Below are 18,977 nucleotides of genomic sequence, written 5' to 3'. Positions count from 1 at the left end.
GTATATATATATACACACACACACAGTATATATATACACACACAGTATATATATATACACACACACACAGTATATATACACACACATACAAGCACGCATATACAACAGGCTTAGTGTCTAATCGACATGTGCCTAGGACAAAATGGTAACACAGGGAATACCTGACAGGAAGGAAACGAGTGATGGTACGTGACATGAGTTCGGAATGAGTGCATGTGACGACACGGGTTCCACAAGAATCAGTCCTAGGGGGCCAGGGCCGGTGCTGTTTTTTTTAATATGTCAATGACATGGCAGAAGGGATAGAGTCAGAGGTGTCCCTTTTCACAGACGACCTGCAATTAATTAGAATACAAGCTGGCGAGGGTCAGGAAAGGCTACAATGAGATCTGGACAGACTACAAGCCTGGTCTGACAAATGGCTCCTGGAGTTAACCCCACCAAATGCACAGTAATGAAGCTTGGGGAAGAACAAAGAAGATCGCAGACGGAGTACAAGCTTGGGAGGGCAAAGGCTGCAAACCTTACTCAAGGAGAAGGACATTAAGGTGAGAGTCATACTGAGCACATCCCTTAAGTGGCACATCAACCAATAACTGCGGTAGCAAATGCACGTCTGGCAAATCTAAGAATAGCGTTTCACGGTTAAGAATAGTCATTCAGGACACTGTAGACCGTATACGTCAGACCTATACTGGAGTATGCAGCACCAGTATGGAACCCACACATGGTCAAGCACATAAAGAAATTAGAGAAAGAGCAGAGATTTTCAACAAGACTAGTCCCGGAACTAAGGAGTATGTCCTATGAGAAGAGATTAAAGGAGTTCAACCTGAAAACTCTGGAGGACAGGACTAAGAGTGGATATAATAACGACATACAAAAGGGCGCAGATGGAAGATAAAAGCTCAGATGAGTTAGAGGGACGTTATGAAGTATTTTTTCAGTCTTAGAGATGTCAGGAAGTGAAGCAATCTGGAGAGAGAAGTAGCGGAGGAAGGATCAATACATAGCTTTAAGATGAGGTACGATAAGGCTCTTAGAGCAGGGAGAGAGAGAGTGGACCTAGCAGTGGCTAACAAAGAGATGGGGCTAGAAGCAGCCACATATAGGTGAGCACACACACAACCATACACACAACCACATCACACAACCCACACCACACCAGCAACCACACCAACAACCACATCACACACACACACACACGCGCGCGCGCGCAGGAGCTTGGACTCGACCCCTGAAACCTCAACTAGGTGAGTACACACACACACACACACACACACACACACACACACACACACACACACACACACACACACACACACACACACACACACACACACACACATACATACATACATTAGCTATAAGCAGGTAATTAAGGACAATGGATGTAACAGAGCCGGAGTGTCAGGCTGTGACACGAAAAAAAAGTAAAAAAGAACAAAAATGAAGAGGCCAGCGAGAGGCCCAACAGGACTTGGAATTAGTACAAAGAAACACTACAGACAGGAAATAAGCAAAAGAAATACAACCGACTATGCAAGGATACAAGTGGAACCTAAAAATCAACTATTGTGGGTGAATTAGAAAGGTATCCCAGTATTGTATAACAGTAGTCCACCTCTATCTCAATATACGTGACAGAAACAGTGCATAGTGCAGCATAATTTTCTAATGCCGGAGTTGAATATCCGGAGGGAGTCAGAAGATACATTCGGAAGTTATCACATTGAAACTAATACCCAAATTTCTTTAATAAGGATGATAAATTAGGACTTAACGCAAAATTCAAACATTTCACTAAAAAATACCAGGTTTTAATTCTAACTCATGAGGAGTTCTTTTGTTAACTCAGAGATCAATATCCTGGAATACACCAGCACATTAGATTTGAAGCCGCTCGGAATGTGCATTATCAAGCACTGAATTGTTGATGCTGATCTAATGACCCACTCAGAAATTGACGCACTAAAACCAATATTTCAATTTTCTCAGTTTCTTCCATATAAATATCAAATTTAGACCTACACTGGCCAAAATCAACCCAAACTCTTCTCTAAGTAAGATTGACTTGCTTTCAAATTTTAAGTAAACAAGTAAGCAAGTAATCAAAGGAATAAGGATTTTTTATATAGGCTTTGAGAACATAACTCAATTTTTTTTACAGCTCTCTTGAGGGCGCACACATGTTACAGGTACATAAAAAATTACGTGTAAATTTAACTTAGGATAACCCAATAAAGTAAAAAATGACTTCTTACTGATAAGAAAACACTTTTGAAGGCAATCGGACGAGGTTTTCTCGTGTTTTGGCAAAAGTAGACCCGATAAAGTTGGACAAAAATCAGGCAACCACTTAATAATACTTCTTCTGGGATACCTAATTAATAAATAATAAACAATTATAAGCTGAAAATGGAATCAAAATTTATTGGACAAAAATCAGGCAACCACTTAATAATACTTCTTCTGGGATACCTAATTAATAAATAATAAACAATTATAAGCTGAAAATGGAATCAAAATTTATCTATTGCAACATAGGAAGGAATTTGACTATGTTAAGAGGGAGATTATTCATGAACGATCACTGAAAGTGAGGAACGAAAGATTAAAGGAAATCTTGACAGAATTATGCATGAAGCTAACTGAAAACAGAGAAATTAGAACAGACCAGCAGGAGCTAGATAAAGTTAACACAAAGGACACAATGATTAAACCACTAAATGAGTTTGACATGTACAACAATTGAACCAAACACCATATCTTCGTGGGAAAATAGATCTATAGTGTTACCCAGTAGCGAAACTTTTCAACTGTTCTCTCGAGACAGCGTAGCTGATAGATTACTGGAAAATGTAAGGAGACAAGATGCAACAAATTATAGCCGATATAACTAACATTAGGGGCTGAGGGAGGGTTGTTGAGGTGGTTCGGACATGTAGAGAGAATGGAGCGAAACAGAATGACTTCAAGAGTGTATCAGTCTGTAGTGGAAGGAAGGCGGGGTAGGGGTCGGCCTAGGAAGGGTTGGAGGGAGGGGGTAAAGGAGGTTTTGTGTGCGAGGGGCTTGGACTTCCAGCAGGCATGCGTGAGCGTGTTTGATAGGAGTGAATGGAGACAAATGGTTTTTAATACTTGACGTGCTGTTGGAGTGTGAGCAAAGTAACATTTATGAAGGGATTCAGGGAAACCGGCAGGCCGGACTTGAGTCCTGGAGATGGGAAGTACAGTGCCTGCACTCTGAAGGAGGGGTGTTAATGTTGCAGTTTAAAAACTGTAGTGTAAAGCACCCTTCTGGCAAGACAGTGATGGAGTGAATGATGGTGAAAGTTTTTCTTTTTCGGGCCACCCTGCCTTGGTGGGAATCGGCCAGTGTGATAATAAATAAAAAAAATAACTAACATTAATACTATGTTAGGTATCCTGACAAAGAAAACAACTTCTAAGTGGGCTGACGAGCATCAAAGTTAAGCAGGATTTGTCAAATACCAAAAATGGCTTTAGGAACGGGAAAACCTGTAAATTCACACCAGAATGCTCATGGGTTCAAATTCTGTGAAAGGCGATACTGTTTGGCAAGTTTCCTTATGTCTCATAGCATTAAATATGTATATAAGTTCTGGTCGACTATTGTAGGTCTCATCCTGAGAAAAAAATAACATATTCTTGATAATGACGAAATCTTTACTCCGGCAAATTCCATTAGACAATAACGTAGAGGTAATCAATTCTTTAATAGGTTCAGGGCAGTGAGAAAATTCTATTAACGAGATATGTAAGTCAAGAAAGCAAACAAAATACATAAATTTAAGAGAGGTATGATAGATATAAAGAGCCAGAAGCCAGTAATGTCGATCAACAAAGATTAATAAATGAGGCCAGAAGCCAAGACTTTTAACCCCCGACATACTCAGATCAGTAGGTACATGGTAGGTACCGCCAGGCACTGCCTAACGGGGATTTATAACATGCCGTTCTGACCGTTCTATCGCACATACCTCCTCTTTTTACTCCTTCTCCTTCTCCTCCTCCAAGTGAATAACAGTGCACAGTATTATTCACTTACAAAATAGAGATAATTGCAAAACTCTGATATATTTCTGTGCCATCTGTGTTAATATTACAGTCGACTGATGTCTAAAACTGAATGACAGTGTAAAATAAAACTAGTCAACAGCATTTACAGAAAAGGAGGCGAGTATTTTGGAACGCCATCTGGTGACGGAAGTCCTGAGCGGTAGTGGGCGAAGTGTGATATTATTAGTCTAGTCAGCTTGACAGTATTAAATCGTTTGCCATTGATGATATCACCTACTACAGCAGCAGCAGCACCAATAATAATAATAATAATAATAATAATAATAATAATAATAATAATAATAATAATAATAATTATAAACACAACAGCAATAATAAAAGAAACAACAACTACAACAATATTATTATTATGAAAATCTTATTGTATTGAATTTCCGCAAAAATCGTACGTCATATAGCATATTTTGGCACTGCATTAGTTTTCCAGACTTCCAGGAAGGTGCAGCTGGTGCAGAGTGCAGGACCAGGGCTGGAGTTGTGTGCGTGACGCGAGGCGTAAAGAACAAAGCGTCACGTGAAGAAAGGGTCGAGGCGAGGGATCCGATCTCGGTCGAACATAAGCTGGAAGAAAGTTTCTGGTATTGATCCTAGCGAGGCTTCCGATCTCTAGCGCACCTGAGCTGCAAGACCATTCCAGGTACAGAGGCAGGCCAGGATTCCAACGTCAGTCGTACATGAGCTGGAAGAGAGTTCCAGCCAAGAGATCCGATCTCTGGCTTACCTAAGCTGGAAGGGCATTCCGGTTATCGATCCGTGAGAAGAGTTCAATATCTGGAGCACGTGAGCTGGTGGGGCATTCTAATTATCGATCGAGGTGAAGATTCCAGTATCTATGACTCGAGAGCTGGGAGGCATTCCAATTATCGATCGAGGCGAGGAATCTGATATCTGGTACACGTGACCCGAAATAGTGTTCCAGGTATCGATTCAGGTGAGGGGCTCCGATATCCGAACACGTGAGCTGTCAGAGCATTCCATGTATCGATCCTCCGAGAGCAGGGGCTCCGGTTTCTAGTAAGCGAGCTCTGGAATGCTCACATAATAAGCTACCTGTCCACCAGTCCTGGCTACTGTTAAGGCAAGGGGATCGTGGCGTTCCAGGGAGCTCTTGCGTTCCAGCTGCAGGTTCTTGACGCTTATAGAATAACAGGAGGGCTTCAGGGTGGAAACCTGTTAACGTCAGATCACCATAGGCCAAAATAATTTAAAATGCTTCTCATGCTGAAAATACTGCATATGTGGCATCAGGAGGCATGTCAGCTCACTACAAGCTTAACACACAATATATCTAAACTCTAAATTGAACAGAAGAGCTCGAATTTTTTATTTTTTATTTAGGTAATGATATTTCATCGGTAATAACAAGTTAGTCGTCGGCCCTGTTTTCTTTCATGGTTTTTAATAATAATAATAATAATAATAATAATAATAATAATAATAATAATAATAATAATAAAATCATTGTCACTATTATTATTATTATTATTATTATTATTATTATTATTATTATTAATAATACAAATTTTCTTATAGTTATTATGCTGCTTTTTAAATTAGAGAGATAATCATGTTTCTGTCAGCCATCTCAAGGTTTAGGAATTCCGAAAAATGATATACTGCTGGTCAAGGCTTTTAATTTTAATATACAAAAAAAAGAAAAAGACTCTTGAAATGCAAAGTGACTTCAAGATTATATTAGCAAAAATAATTCCTCTAAATTCGAAATATGAACGATCTAATAACTAAGTGGTCATAGCAGCTGCTGGAGTGCGGAAAGGCTTATCCGAGACCTCGAGGGTAATCCGAGATGGTGGCAGCAATTACTAAGCCAGGAATCTAGAACATGCAGGTGGAACGCAAGTTGCTCTGCACTCTGGCGAGAAAGCGACCGTAGGGTGAATCTAGCCTTAGTAAGAATACTGTACCAGAACTGGAGAATATTTGTAAGTGCCTTAGTTGAAGAGGGATGCGAAGAGTGTGATGGTCTGAACATATATAATAAAAAGGTACAAGTGATCCCATATAAAGACAATGAAAATGAAGTTATATTTTTATATATATATATATATATATATATATATATATATATATATATATATATATATATATATATATATATATATATATATATATATATATATATATATGTCGTGCCGAATAGGAAGAACTTGCGATCTTGTCTTAAATAGCAACGCTCATCTTGCCATATAGGACAAGTGAAAATTTGTGTATGCAATAATTTCGCCAAAATCATTCTGAACCTAACGAAAAAAATATATTTCACTGTGTTTGTTTAGTATTAAATTATTGTAAACAAATCTAATATATATATATATATATATATATATATATATATATATATATATATATATATATATATATATATATATATATATATATATATTTATATATATATATATGCAAGGAATTCGCAAGAGCAGGCGAAATATACACAAACACTGATCTCTGACTGAAGGAGACTCGAACCTACGAACCAAGGTTCGTAGGTTCGAGTCTCCTACAGCCAGAGATCAGTGTATATATATATATATATATATATATATATATATATATATATATATATATATATATATGTATATATATATATATATATATATATATATATATATATATATATATATATATATATATATATATATATATATATATAATATAATATAAAGACGTACCACCTCTTTAGCTGGACTGAGGACCCTTAACCTCAGAGAAGACAGTAAATGTACCTCAGGGAAAACTCAAGGTTCTCCCCGGAGCCGTTTGAATATTTTCTTCTCCTGCCACCCCCTATATTTTATATTCTATGCGAACATTTATTAAGAGACAGAATACATTTACAGAAAACACAAACATGAATACAATGGCACAATGTATTGAAGATTATGAATTTCCTCCAGCTCCTCCGAAGCCGGACGCGAGTCAAGTATGCAGTATACTTGAGTTTTGGTTCCTCTCTCACGGCTAATCAGTTCATGATGCCATAAAAAGTAATGTTTTTCTAAATACCAAACACTAGAGTGCAACCACAACGAGATGAAGAGGATTAGAGGAGTACTTTACATTTCGTCTCCCCAAGGTACATATCCGCGAGTTTTGAAGTATCGAAAGAAAGGTACGACGATGTGCCTCTGGATTCAGATTAAAAGAACTAACTGGTAGCCCGTGAACCTCACTCTGGCGCCTTTGAGATGATCAATAGACAGAGTAGATGGTTGCCTTCAAGAGAGAGCTGGACAGATACCTAAAGTCAGTGCCGGATCAGCCGGGCTGTGGCTCGTACGTCGGACTGCGTGCGGCCAGCAGTAACAGTCTAGTTGATCAGGCCCTGATCCATCGGGAGGCCTGGTCATGGACCGGGCCGCGGGGGCGTTGATCCCCGGAATAACCTCCAGGTAACCAGGTACAGACGATTGTGCACGAACTTTATGTCATGACACGAGACGTATTTCTAGTTTCTGTCATGCGTTACTTGCTTTTATCAAGCATTATTTTTTTATTATTTTGCTTGCTTCTGTCATACCATGCTTGTTTCTATCATACGTAAGTTATTTCTATCGTAAATTGTTTCTATCATACATTACTTGCTTCTGTCATACAATATATATTTGAGTCATGCAACACTTGCTCCTATCATGCAACACTTGTTCCTATCATGCAACACTTGCTCCTATCATGCAACACTTGCTTCTATTCTGCAAAGCTTGTCTGTAATATATATTGCTGAATATACTACACTATCTTTTATCATATACCACTTACCTTCTGTTATTCATTACTTGCTATAATCATGCATGGCTTGCTATAATCATGCATTACTTGCTTTTATCATGCGCTGCATACATCCAGCTTGTATTACTTCCTTCTATCATGGAGCATTTGCATTAATCATGGATTACTTATATTGGTGTATATATGCTCCGTTACCAGTTCTTGTCTTACCATGTGGGAAACTATCAGCCATATTCTTTAAACAATTTTGCTTCGTTACCTCATCGAGACCCGGTTTGTGTTGGTGTGAGTGTGTGAGTGTGAGTGTGAGTGTGAGTGTGTGTGTGAGTGTGAGTGTGTGTGTGTGTGTATGTGTACTCACCTATTTGTACTCACCTATTTGTGGTTGCAGGGGTCGAGTCCTAGCTCCTGGCCCCGCCTCTTCACCGGTTGCTACTAGACCCTCTCTCTCCCCGCTCCATGAGCTTTATCAAACCTCGTCTTAAAACTGTGTATGGTTCCTGCCTCCACTACGTCATTTTCTAGGCTATTCCACTGCCTTACAACTCTATGACTGAAGAAATACTTCCTACTATCTCTCTGACTCATTTGTGTCTTCAACTTCCAATTGTGGCCTCTTGTTTCTGTGTCCCCTCCCTGGAACATCCTGTCCTTGTCCACCTTGTCTATTCCACGCAGTATTTTATATGTCGTTATCATGTCTCCCCTGACCCTCCTGTCCTCCAGTGTCGTCAGGCCGATTTCCCTTAATCTTTCTTCATAGGACATTCCCCTTAGCTCTGGAACTAACCTTGTTGCAAACCTTTGTACTTTCTCTAGTTTCTTGACGTGCTTTATCAAGTGCGGGTTCCAAACAGGTGCTGCATACTCCAGTATGGGCCTGTGTGTGTGTGTGTGTGTGTGTGTGTGTGTGTGTGTGTGTGTGTGTGTGTGTGTGTGTGTGTGTGTGTGTCAGTGTGAGTGTCAGTGTAAGTGTGTGTGTGTGTGTGTGTGTATGGAGGGGGAGGAGTGGGGTGCATGCAGGCAAAAGAGTGTCCCCTTTAAAGTTTAAAGCCGTGACCGCACCTCTGGGCAGCACCAAACTACCACCAGGGTTTTAAAGCGATTTACAGAGCGACCTTTGACCCGAGATGACCCAGGATTAGTTTGTGTGCACTACGCTTAATGAACCCGAGAAGTTTATGTGGCTAACGAGAGAATACCTCGGGATTAATGAAAGAACAAACCTTATTTTATCCATCAAAGGTTAGAGAGAATCTACATGTTAAATACCATAGAAATTAGCGAGAATTAACCAAGCAAGAAATACCTCGTCTCCACCTAGGTAGGTGTACGTGGTTATCCAAGCCCTAGCTGGCTTGTCGCTAGACGTCTAAGGCTAACGAGGACAGTCGTGCGTTTACTCCTGGGGTCAACGAGGAAGAAAATGATGATAACGGGGGTGCTGATAACTTTACAAGGAAGGCGTGACGGGGCGAGGCTGCGCTGGCTGGGGAGGGGGTAGCAAGTATTGCCAAGGGTGGGTGGGTCGGGCAGGGTGGCAACCCGGGCTCCAGCGAACGGGCTCCAGCTTACTGCTGGGTGGGCCCTGGAAGGAAGAGGGTGGGTCATTATCATACTCTACATGTAAAGATGCCGAGAGAGAAAGCGTTAGAGTATGATACTCGTCAAGCCGCAGCCAGCCCTGTCGGCAGGCGCTGTGTCAGCCTCGTGTCACAAGCTTCAGTGAGCAGCCTGCACAAAGAAGATGTCACTTTGACTGCTAGCTCTCTCACTGCAGTCTGGTGTATGATGTTACGACTCCCAGATGTTTCGCCCAGTCGTCTCTGCCACGACTTGCTCCACAACTCGCTCCACGCTCGCCGGCAGTGATAGCCCAGCGACAGTACCAGTCGAGAAGTGTCCTCCTGAGTCGCTTGCCAGAAGTCCTGCCCAGTGGCCGAGTTTTGTCGACGCCTCACTCGAGGGCACCAGCATGTCGTGCCCCAGGTTGAGTGAAAACCTGCAGCGACTCCTACGATGTCTGCTTCACCGTTCCAGAGGAGACCGTACCCTGTTACGTCACAGCTCAGCCGCAGCGATGTCTCCCGTGTTGCAGTACCTGTCCAGAAGCAGGAAGGCGTGCAGTGATGCCCTTCGACGCTCACTGCCTATGACCACGATGTTTAGCACACCCCACGTTTTTTTTCTTCCCTCCCTGTAGGAAGTTTTTTTTTTCATGTCCATATGTATATATATGTTTTTATTTTGTGTTCTGTGCCCTGTTCCTACGAGAGAGAGACCGAGTTTCTTTTACTACCAGTATTGTCGCGTCGGGACGACGCGCGGTAGGTGGCCGAGCGTATGTAGACAGCCTGTACTGTCTGCACAGACAGCCCATGCTGTCTGCCAGCTTAGTTCATATTTCGCGCCACTCAAGTGCTGCCATCTATAGGCCTTGCCACTTCAGTAATTGTATATATATATATATATATACTACCGCTCTATATATATATATATATATATATATATATATATATATATATATATATATATATATATATATATAAATATAGGCTCAGAGACCCTTGCCTCATGGGGAAAGAATGCATCTAAATTCCTTAAGGAGCTAGGTAACTAGGTAACTAGGGATCCCAGGGCAGGTAGTTTTCTGTTCCAGCGAATCAGTGCGGCTGTTCAAAGGGGTAATGCCTGCTGTATTTTGGGCACACGCCCCAGCTCTGAGGAGCTGGATGAGATTTTCGCCTTATAATCGGTGAAACACACGTAACAACATGTACCGTATAAGGAGAGAGAGAGAGATCGCAGTCAGCAGGGTTCGAACCAACTAAGTGACGCTCTTCACCACTCGGCCACAAATGCCTCAAAAGCTGGGCAACGATGTTTACAAGCCGTGTTTCTTCCTAGCACGGGCACATCAGTGGACCTCAAGCAAGGTTTCAAGCTATTTCATTTTCTTGCATGTTCTAATCTCACAAGCGATTTTTTATATCAATGCGCCATGCAGAAACAGGCGGGTATATACAGAGAAAGATCGCAGTCAGCAGGATTCAAACCAGGTTGTCCAGTGAAATTGTCATGCAGGAGGATAGGTAAATATGTTGGTAGTAAGTAAATATGTTGAGATCTTCTCTGTTGATACTTTCTGGAATATTTTCTGACGTATGTTAGTGTAGGCTGACAACTAGTTAATCTGATTCGAATAATAATGCAATGTTACATAAAGCTTGAGTTTTGGGGTGTATTTAACCATTTAGGTAAAATGATTCCGTATGGTAATAATCAGTTGATATCGATTAGATGCCGTTTTGGGCTGACTACTGCACTTCATTAATATTCTATAACTTGCTTTCTGTAAACTTCTCTAAGCTACACACCTCCCTGAAGAAAGGTAGGTGTTGGGGTCGGTGGTAACCCTCACTCTCTTTATCTGGAGGGTATTCCGGGGATCAACGCCCCCGCGGCCCGGTCAACGACCAGGCCTCCCGGTGGATCAGGGCCTGATAATCCAGGCTGTTACTGCTGGCCGCACTTAGTCCAACGTATGAACCACAGCCCGGCTGATCCGGCACCTTTTGAAGGCAGCCAAGGGCCTATTGGTAATTCCCCTTATGGCTGGTGGGTGGCTGTTGAACAGTCTTTGACCCCGGACACTTAGGGTGTCTTCTCTTAGTGACATGGGTTATCACTGATACCTTCTGCCTTGCCTCAGAATTTCTTTCCTTATCTGTTGCTGTCTTGCAACATTGTAAAGCTACTGACAACGCACGAGACTGCGATATATATATATATATATATATATATATATATATATATATATATATATATATATATATATATATATATATATATATATATATATATATATAAAGTATACATTGAATCCCTGTTACTATCTCCATCTTTTGTTTTCTGTTTCTCTCTTCCCACAATCGTAAATATTAGTCAGGTGTTGTGACTTCGCCTGACCTGTCTGACCTGTCTCAGAGAAAGGGAAGGTGTGAAACTGACAAAGTGACCTCAGTTGGGGTTCGTGGATGGCTAGACACGTCTCTGTCGCACTGAACATTAACACTTCCCTCGAAGGAAATATATTTTTATTATAGTTCTGTTTACCTCCACATTTCTTTTACGATTACCGAAATCGAGTTATTATGTATAGTTTAGTGTCTGTTAAAGAGTGTCTCCGATTGAGACAGAAATATACAAATCCTTTCCAATTGGTATTTCAGGGTTACTGCCTCTACAGGTCATAAGCCTTTGGCTGGCCCGCCCACTGATAGCTCGCTGCTAGGCCGAGCTGCTATCTCCGTGTTTATCAGTTGTGAGGGTGTGGCACGTATGGGCTACACTTACCATGGCTGTGTCCAGTAGGGTGAGGTGGCGCAATCCTCCTGTTGACTAGCAATCCAGTAAGTAGTGCTGGTGGCAACTTTCACGCTCATGTCATACTTTCTTGGGTTATTCTAGGTAATTTGCACATATGTTACTATTTATGATAATTTGTGTAACTGTATTTATGTGTACCTGTACCTAGTGTGGCTTGTTAATGGCGGGTTAGTTGTAGTCGTTCCATTTTACAATTGTATTCCTGTCGATTTTTCGACTAGTTGACTGTCTAATTAAAATAGTAATTTTGGGGGAGGTGTCCTCTTGCTGTCTAGCCTATATTAGCCAGAAAAAAAATATCTTTAAAAGAATAATTCTGCTGTGCCAGATTTATTGTCTCTCTGTAGAGGAGCTATGTTTCCAGAACATTATGATGTACCCAAATGTAGCCTTGTGAAGTTGGAGATTATATAACGCAGTCTTGACTGTGCTAGAAGGTAAAGAAATATGGCTAGACTATTAATGCTTCTTTAACTCAGATAACCCGCACATAGTTTATGATAACGTCGGACCGAAACGTCGTCACAAGCTTCTCTTATGTGTGGGTTATTTGTGTGTTGTTTCAGTCACAGATTGTGTCCCTTTTTATTCTTTAACTCTGATATTTTTCTTCATCCAGGCTGCTGGTACTTACCACGCCAAACAAGAGTTCCTCACCTCGCCTGCAGGACAAGCATCGTTGCCTTCTCACAGCGAAGTTCGCTGCGAACTTATGAAGATGGCGAGTTGTGCCGGCACACTTAAGGATGGCTGGGGTTGGTAATACAGTGGTCGAGCATACCAACAGCAGGTAAATAAAACACAACGTGGATTTTGGTATTTTATTTTGAAGATGCTTCAACCACTAGGGATTTCATAATAAAATACCAACACCCACATTGTGTGTCTTATTAACATGACTGGGAATGTTTGGGTTACCTTCCCCAGGTAGCAACGGCCAGTTTGGTAAAGAAATATAATATCACTTGTTCTCTCTAGGCTGGAATACTGCTGTACATTAACATCTCCATACAAAGCAGGTGAAATCGCAGATCTAGAGAGTGTACAGAGATCCTTTACTGCACGTATAAGTTCTGTCAAGCACCTTAACTACTGGGAACGCTTGGAAGCACTTGACTTGTACTCGTTGGAACGCAGGAGGGAGAGATATATCATAATCTACACTTGGAAAATCTTGGAAGGAATGGTCCCAAATCTGCACACAGAAATCACTCCCTACGAAAGTAAAAGACTGGGCAGGCGATGCAAAATGCCGCCAATAAAAAGTAGGGGCGCCATTGGTACACTAAGAGAAAACACCATAAGTGTCCGGGGCCCAAAACTGTTCAACAGCCTCCCATCAAGCATTAGGGGAATTGCCAATAAACCCCTGGCTGCCTTCAAGAGAGAGCTGGACAGATACCTAAAGTCAGTGCCGGATCAGCCGGGCTGTGGCTCGTACGTCGGACTGCGTGCGGCCAGCAGTAACAGCCTAGTTGATCAGGCCCTGATCCATCGGGAGGCCTGGTCATGGACCGGGCCGCGGGGGCGTTGATCCCCGGAATAACCTCCAGGTAACCTCCAGGTAACCAGTACCTGTTATTATTATAGTTATATTATTACTAAAATATGAGTCTTCTGCCTCTGGAAATGTCGGCTTTAGTACATTTCTTAAAATTTGCTTTAGCTTTTCTACTTCAAGGTCCTGTAATGTAATTACCGTTCTAAAAGCTTGTTCGTGTGGTCACAAGTTAGTCATGTTAACCTCTGGCCGCCCCATACTAACACGAATGTATCTGCTGTTGTTCGTCAGCTGATCATTTTGGGTTTTATGGTCTCATTTCTCACACGTCAGAGGTCAATGTTATCAAGCGGAGCTTCGCCAGAGCCCGATGTCTAACAGAACAGGAACCTCAGGTAATTAGACCTGATGATAGCCAGACACCCACATGGAGTCACTATGTAACCTTAACCTTGGGAAGACGGTGGGCAGTTAGCATGTGGTGGAATCCACACCCGGTCAAGTATCGAGACTAGTCTCGGACCTAAATGGTTTGTTTTATGAGTAGAAGCTAAAGGAACTCAACTTGATGACACTAGAGGAAAGGACTAGATATGAAATGATAACGTTCAAAATACTGAGAGGAACCGATAGGGTAAATAGGGACAGATTGTTTGATAGATGGGAAATATGAGCAGGAGGGCACAGCTGGAAGTCACAGGGATGTTAGGAAATATTTCTTCAGTCTCTGAGTAGTTAGAAAGTGGAGTGACCTGGAGAATGAAGTGGCATACCTTTGACAGATATACCATTGATGAGTTCCGAGAATTTTTCTACTCCTAGAGCCTGGTCCTGTGCCAGGCTCCTCTGGTGCTTGCCTGGTCAACCAGGCTGTTGCTGCTGGTGGCCCACTGACCCACACATCCATCAGAACCTAGTTTATTTGGCACCTGGTGAAGATACTTCTCCAGTTTTCTCTTGAAGATTTTTAAACTTGTCCCAGCAGTGCTTCTGATATCTTCTGGTAAGATATTGATTAGTAAGGGGCCATGGACGTTGATATAGTATTCTCACATTGTGCCCACTGCGTCCCTTCTTTTCAATGGGTTTACTTTGTACTTCCTTCCTTATCTCTCACTCCAGTATGTTATTATGGTAATGTGCAAATTTTGGACAAGACCCTCAAGTACTTTCCAGGTATATATTTTCATGTTTCTCTTCTCCGCTCCAGTAAGTACATATTTAGAACTTTAAGGCGTTTCCAGTAATTTAAATGCTTTATTGGCTGTAGACGGGCCTTAAACTATCTCTGTACCTATTCCAGCTCTGATATTTCTCCTGCCCTGAACGGGACCGTCAGTAATGAACACTATTCCATATGAGAGCACAAGTGATTTGAAAAGTGTCGCAATTGGCATCATTTCCCATGTTTTGAAAGTTCATAATATTCACCCCTTCATCTTCCTGGTTTTCGTGACCTTGATCTTAGTGTGTTCTTTGAAAGAAAGGACAGTTGACATTATTAATCCCAAGTCTTTCACGTGCTTCTTTTGTTCTATTTGACGATCCTGTTGAGTTTTGTATAGTGTCCTCTTTGAGTTCTTCATTCTTTCCATACTAAGCAGATGGAATTCATCTCACTGAAAAATCCTGCTTATATCTTCCTGCAACTTTTCAGTGTCTTCTACCGAAGTATCTTACATGCTTCAAACATGACATTCACTTCTGTGAAGCTTTTTAAGGCAGTAAAGTGTGAACCCAGTAACGACCAGCTACTGGCTGAATATTGATAAGGCTCAAGCACACACACACACACACACACACACACACACACACACACACACACACACACACACACACACACACACACACACACACACACACACACACACACACACACACACACAAACTCCTATTGCAGTATACTACAGTTGGATAAAACGCCTTTGGAAATGCTCTCCCAAGGTTGTATGTTCCCAGGGTAGTATACTATCCACGTTGATTGTATTCCCACGGTAGTGTTATCCAAGGGTAGGGCTTCCATGAATTAGTATTGCCAAAGTATTGAAAGAGAGGAAGCCTTTCCTGTGAAACATTTACTTCGATGACATCCTTCATCTATCTCCAGCGCCCTGTGCTGATGACAATATCACACTATTTTCTGGCGACGCAAACACAAAACAAACTGTACACCACATTAGGGATCCTTAAAGCCCTCTTGTATTGTTGGACGACGTTGAGAAATTGCTGTTACTTCACCCAACACAAATATGACGGTTGTCTCACAGAGACACCAGAAATATCATCTTGCTATAGTTGAAGTTGAAAAAAACAGGAGCTGACGTGTGATTCATTGATTAATATATCAAGAGTTGAGATACATAGAATGCTGACCCCTCACTAGACATGTGAATGATGTTGATGCCGTATGCGGTAGCAAGACTTTTAAGTTCCTCCGACGGGTCGCTCTGCTTAAAGAACTGTCGTGTGTCCAGTTCTGTTGATAAAATATTGTGGTGTCTTGTGCTGTACTCACCTAGTTGTGGTTGCAGGGGTCGATTTACGGCTCCTGGCCCCGCCTGCTCACTGGTCGCTACTAGGTCACTCTTCCTGTTCCATGAGCTTTATTATACCTACGCTGTGTGGGTGTTATGTTCAGTTGTGTCTAGATGCTGTTGTTTCTTTAGCTCTCACTAAATGATGCAATTTGTGACTGTCTAAAATGAGCTGGATGGGTGTGTTGGTGAGCTGGATGGGTGTGCGGGTAAGCTGGGATCTGTGTGCGGGTAAGCTGGATGGGTAGTGGATGAGCGTGGGATGTATAATAATTTTAGGTGTTGTTGTCCTGCCAGGGCTGCTCAGTGTGGAATCTCAAATTTAATCATGAAATGGTCTGGTCTTGTGCCACTCCCTCCAACATTTTCTTGATGCTTCCCATCTCCTTTCTGCTTCTCTTGTAATGAACGTCTTCCAAAAATTATCACAAATAATAGCTTGCTGGGGTTTTTTCCAAAAGATTTTGTTTATAAATCAATTTTTTCCTTAGTAATAATTTAACCCACCCTCAATTTCCTCTTTGTTTTTAGTTTTTAATCGAATTATCCTAACCTAACCTAAAATATACTAACCGAATATAGAAAAACTTAAAGTGTTATAACCTAATTTACCTAACATAAAATAATGTACTTAACATATCTCAGCCTAATGGAAACAAACTTAGTATAATATAGCCTCATCATCACTCATGGAATAGATATTTTTAGCTGGAGGTTACCTGGAGGTTATTCCGGGGATTAACGCCCCCGCGGCCCGGTCCATGACCAGGCCTCCCGATGGATCAGGGCCTGATCAACTAGGCTGTTACTGCTGGCCGCACGCAGTCCAACGTACGAGCCACAGCCCGGCTGATCCGGCACTGACTTTAGGTATCTGTCCAGCTCTCTCTTGAAGGCAGCCAGGGGTTTATTGGCAATTCCCCTAATGCTTGATGGGAGGCTGTTGAACAGTCTTGGGCCCCGGACACTTATGGTGTTTTCCCTTAGTGTACCAATGGCGCCCCTACTTTTTATTGGGGGCATTTTGCATCGCCTGCCCAGTCTTTTACTTTCGTAGGGAGTGATTTCTGTGTGCAGATTTGGGACCATTCCTTCCAAGATTTTCCAAGTGTAGATTATGATATATCTCTCCCTCCTGCTGCATTAACTTTTACAGTGATTTTTTTATTATTGGTTAGTGTATTTCTTCACTAACACGGGTACAGCTTTATTAATCTTAAATAACAAAAAGGCATAACCATAACTGGAACAATACACAAATAACCCGCACATAGGAGAGAGGAGCTTATGACGACGTTTTGGTCCATGTGGGTTGTGTATTAATAACTTCATACTTGACTTGATTTTTTTTTCATTTCACAGCTTTGAACATTGGTGTTATGTTGTTATGTTGTTGTTATGTTATGTTGTTATTTCCGCGAAGCCTATTTACCAAACTGAGTGCAATGTTCTTGTTTGTAATATTTATAAATATTTCAGCAATAAATATCAAAAAATTCTCATTGATTTTTAAGTAAATTCTGTACATATACTTTTCTCAGATAAGTTCTTTGTGTATGCAAATATTCGGTCTTTGCTAATTAATTATTAGTTTGCAAAACTAATATATATATATATATATATATATATATATATATATATATATATATATATATATATATATATATATATATATATATATATATATATATATATATACATATATATATATATATATATATACAGAATGGGAGACTAATCTGTTGCATTGTGTGCACCACCACTAACAACTGGAGATTTAGATTTTATTCTCTCAGTGTCATGAACTCGAGAAAAGTCCTGAGTATCATGTGGGGTTGTGACTATCCTGTGAGGGTGTGACTGGCGGTGAGGGTGATGGACTGGTGGTGAGGGTGATGGACAGGTGGTGAGGACGATGGACCTGTGGCGAGGGTGAAGGACTGTGTTTCCAGTAGTCCATCTGTGTCCCCTCAGATGAACTCCCTTACACACTTCCTTTGCTGGTGATGGACTGTTGGTGAGGGTGATGGACAGGTGGTGAGGGTGATGGACTGTTGGTGAGGGCGATGGACTGGTGGTGAGGGTGAAGGACTGGTGGTGAGGGCGATGGACTGGTGGTGAGGGTAATGGACTGGTAGTGAGGGTGATGGACTAGTGGTGAGGGTGATGGACAGGTGGTGAGGGCGATGGACTGTGGCGGTAAGGAACTGGCGGTGAACGTGGCGGGTGGCGGTGATGGACTGGCGGTGAGGGTGATGGACTGGTGGTGAGGGTCATGGACTGGTGGTGAGGGTGATGGACAGGTGGTGAGGGCGATGGACTGGTGGTGAGGGTGAAGGACTGGCGGTGAGGGTTAAGGACTGTGTTTCCAGTAGTCCATCTGTGTCCCCTCAGATGAACTCCCTTCCACACTTCCCTTGCTGGTGATGGACTGTTGGTGAGGGTGATGGACTGGTGGTGAGGGTGATGGACTGGTGGTGAGGGTTGTGACTGATGGTGTGTTTGTGTTTGTGTGTGTGTGTTTGCTTCCCCTAGTTCTGTGTCTCCAGAAGTCTATCTGCGGGCCCTCAGATGAACTCCTTTCCTCACTTCTCCAGGTTCAGCGGGTTGTGGCTGGTGGTGATGGTGAAGGACTGGTGGTGTGTTTGTGTTTGTGTGTGTGTGTTTGCTTCCCCTAGTTCTGTGTCTCCAGAAGTCTATCT

The 18,977-nt window shown here is 41.8% G+C and overlaps 1 long non-coding RNA gene across 1 annotated transcript; it reads left to right on the top strand.

Annotated features, from left to right (window-relative positions):
• Positions 1-7,381: 7,381 nt before the first annotated feature.
• Positions 7,382-13,063, top strand: LOC138852311 (uncharacterized). The gene is made up of 3 exons (XR_011391640.1): positions 7,382-7,514; positions 12,084-12,263; positions 12,860-13,063. It is a non-coding gene; the product is annotated as an uncharacterized lncRNA (long non-coding RNA).
• The last annotated feature ends 5,914 nt before the right edge of the window (positions 13,064-18,977 follow it).

Source organism: Cherax quadricarinatus, chromosome 6 (assembly GCF_038502225.1).
Source record: "Cherax quadricarinatus isolate ZL_2023a chromosome 6, ASM3850222v1, whole genome shotgun sequence".
Taxonomy (NCBI): Eukaryota; Metazoa; Arthropoda; class Malacostraca; order Decapoda; family Parastacidae; genus Cherax; species Cherax quadricarinatus.
Note: the sequence above shows the minus strand (reverse complement) of the source record. Positions and strands in the feature narration are given on the sequence as shown.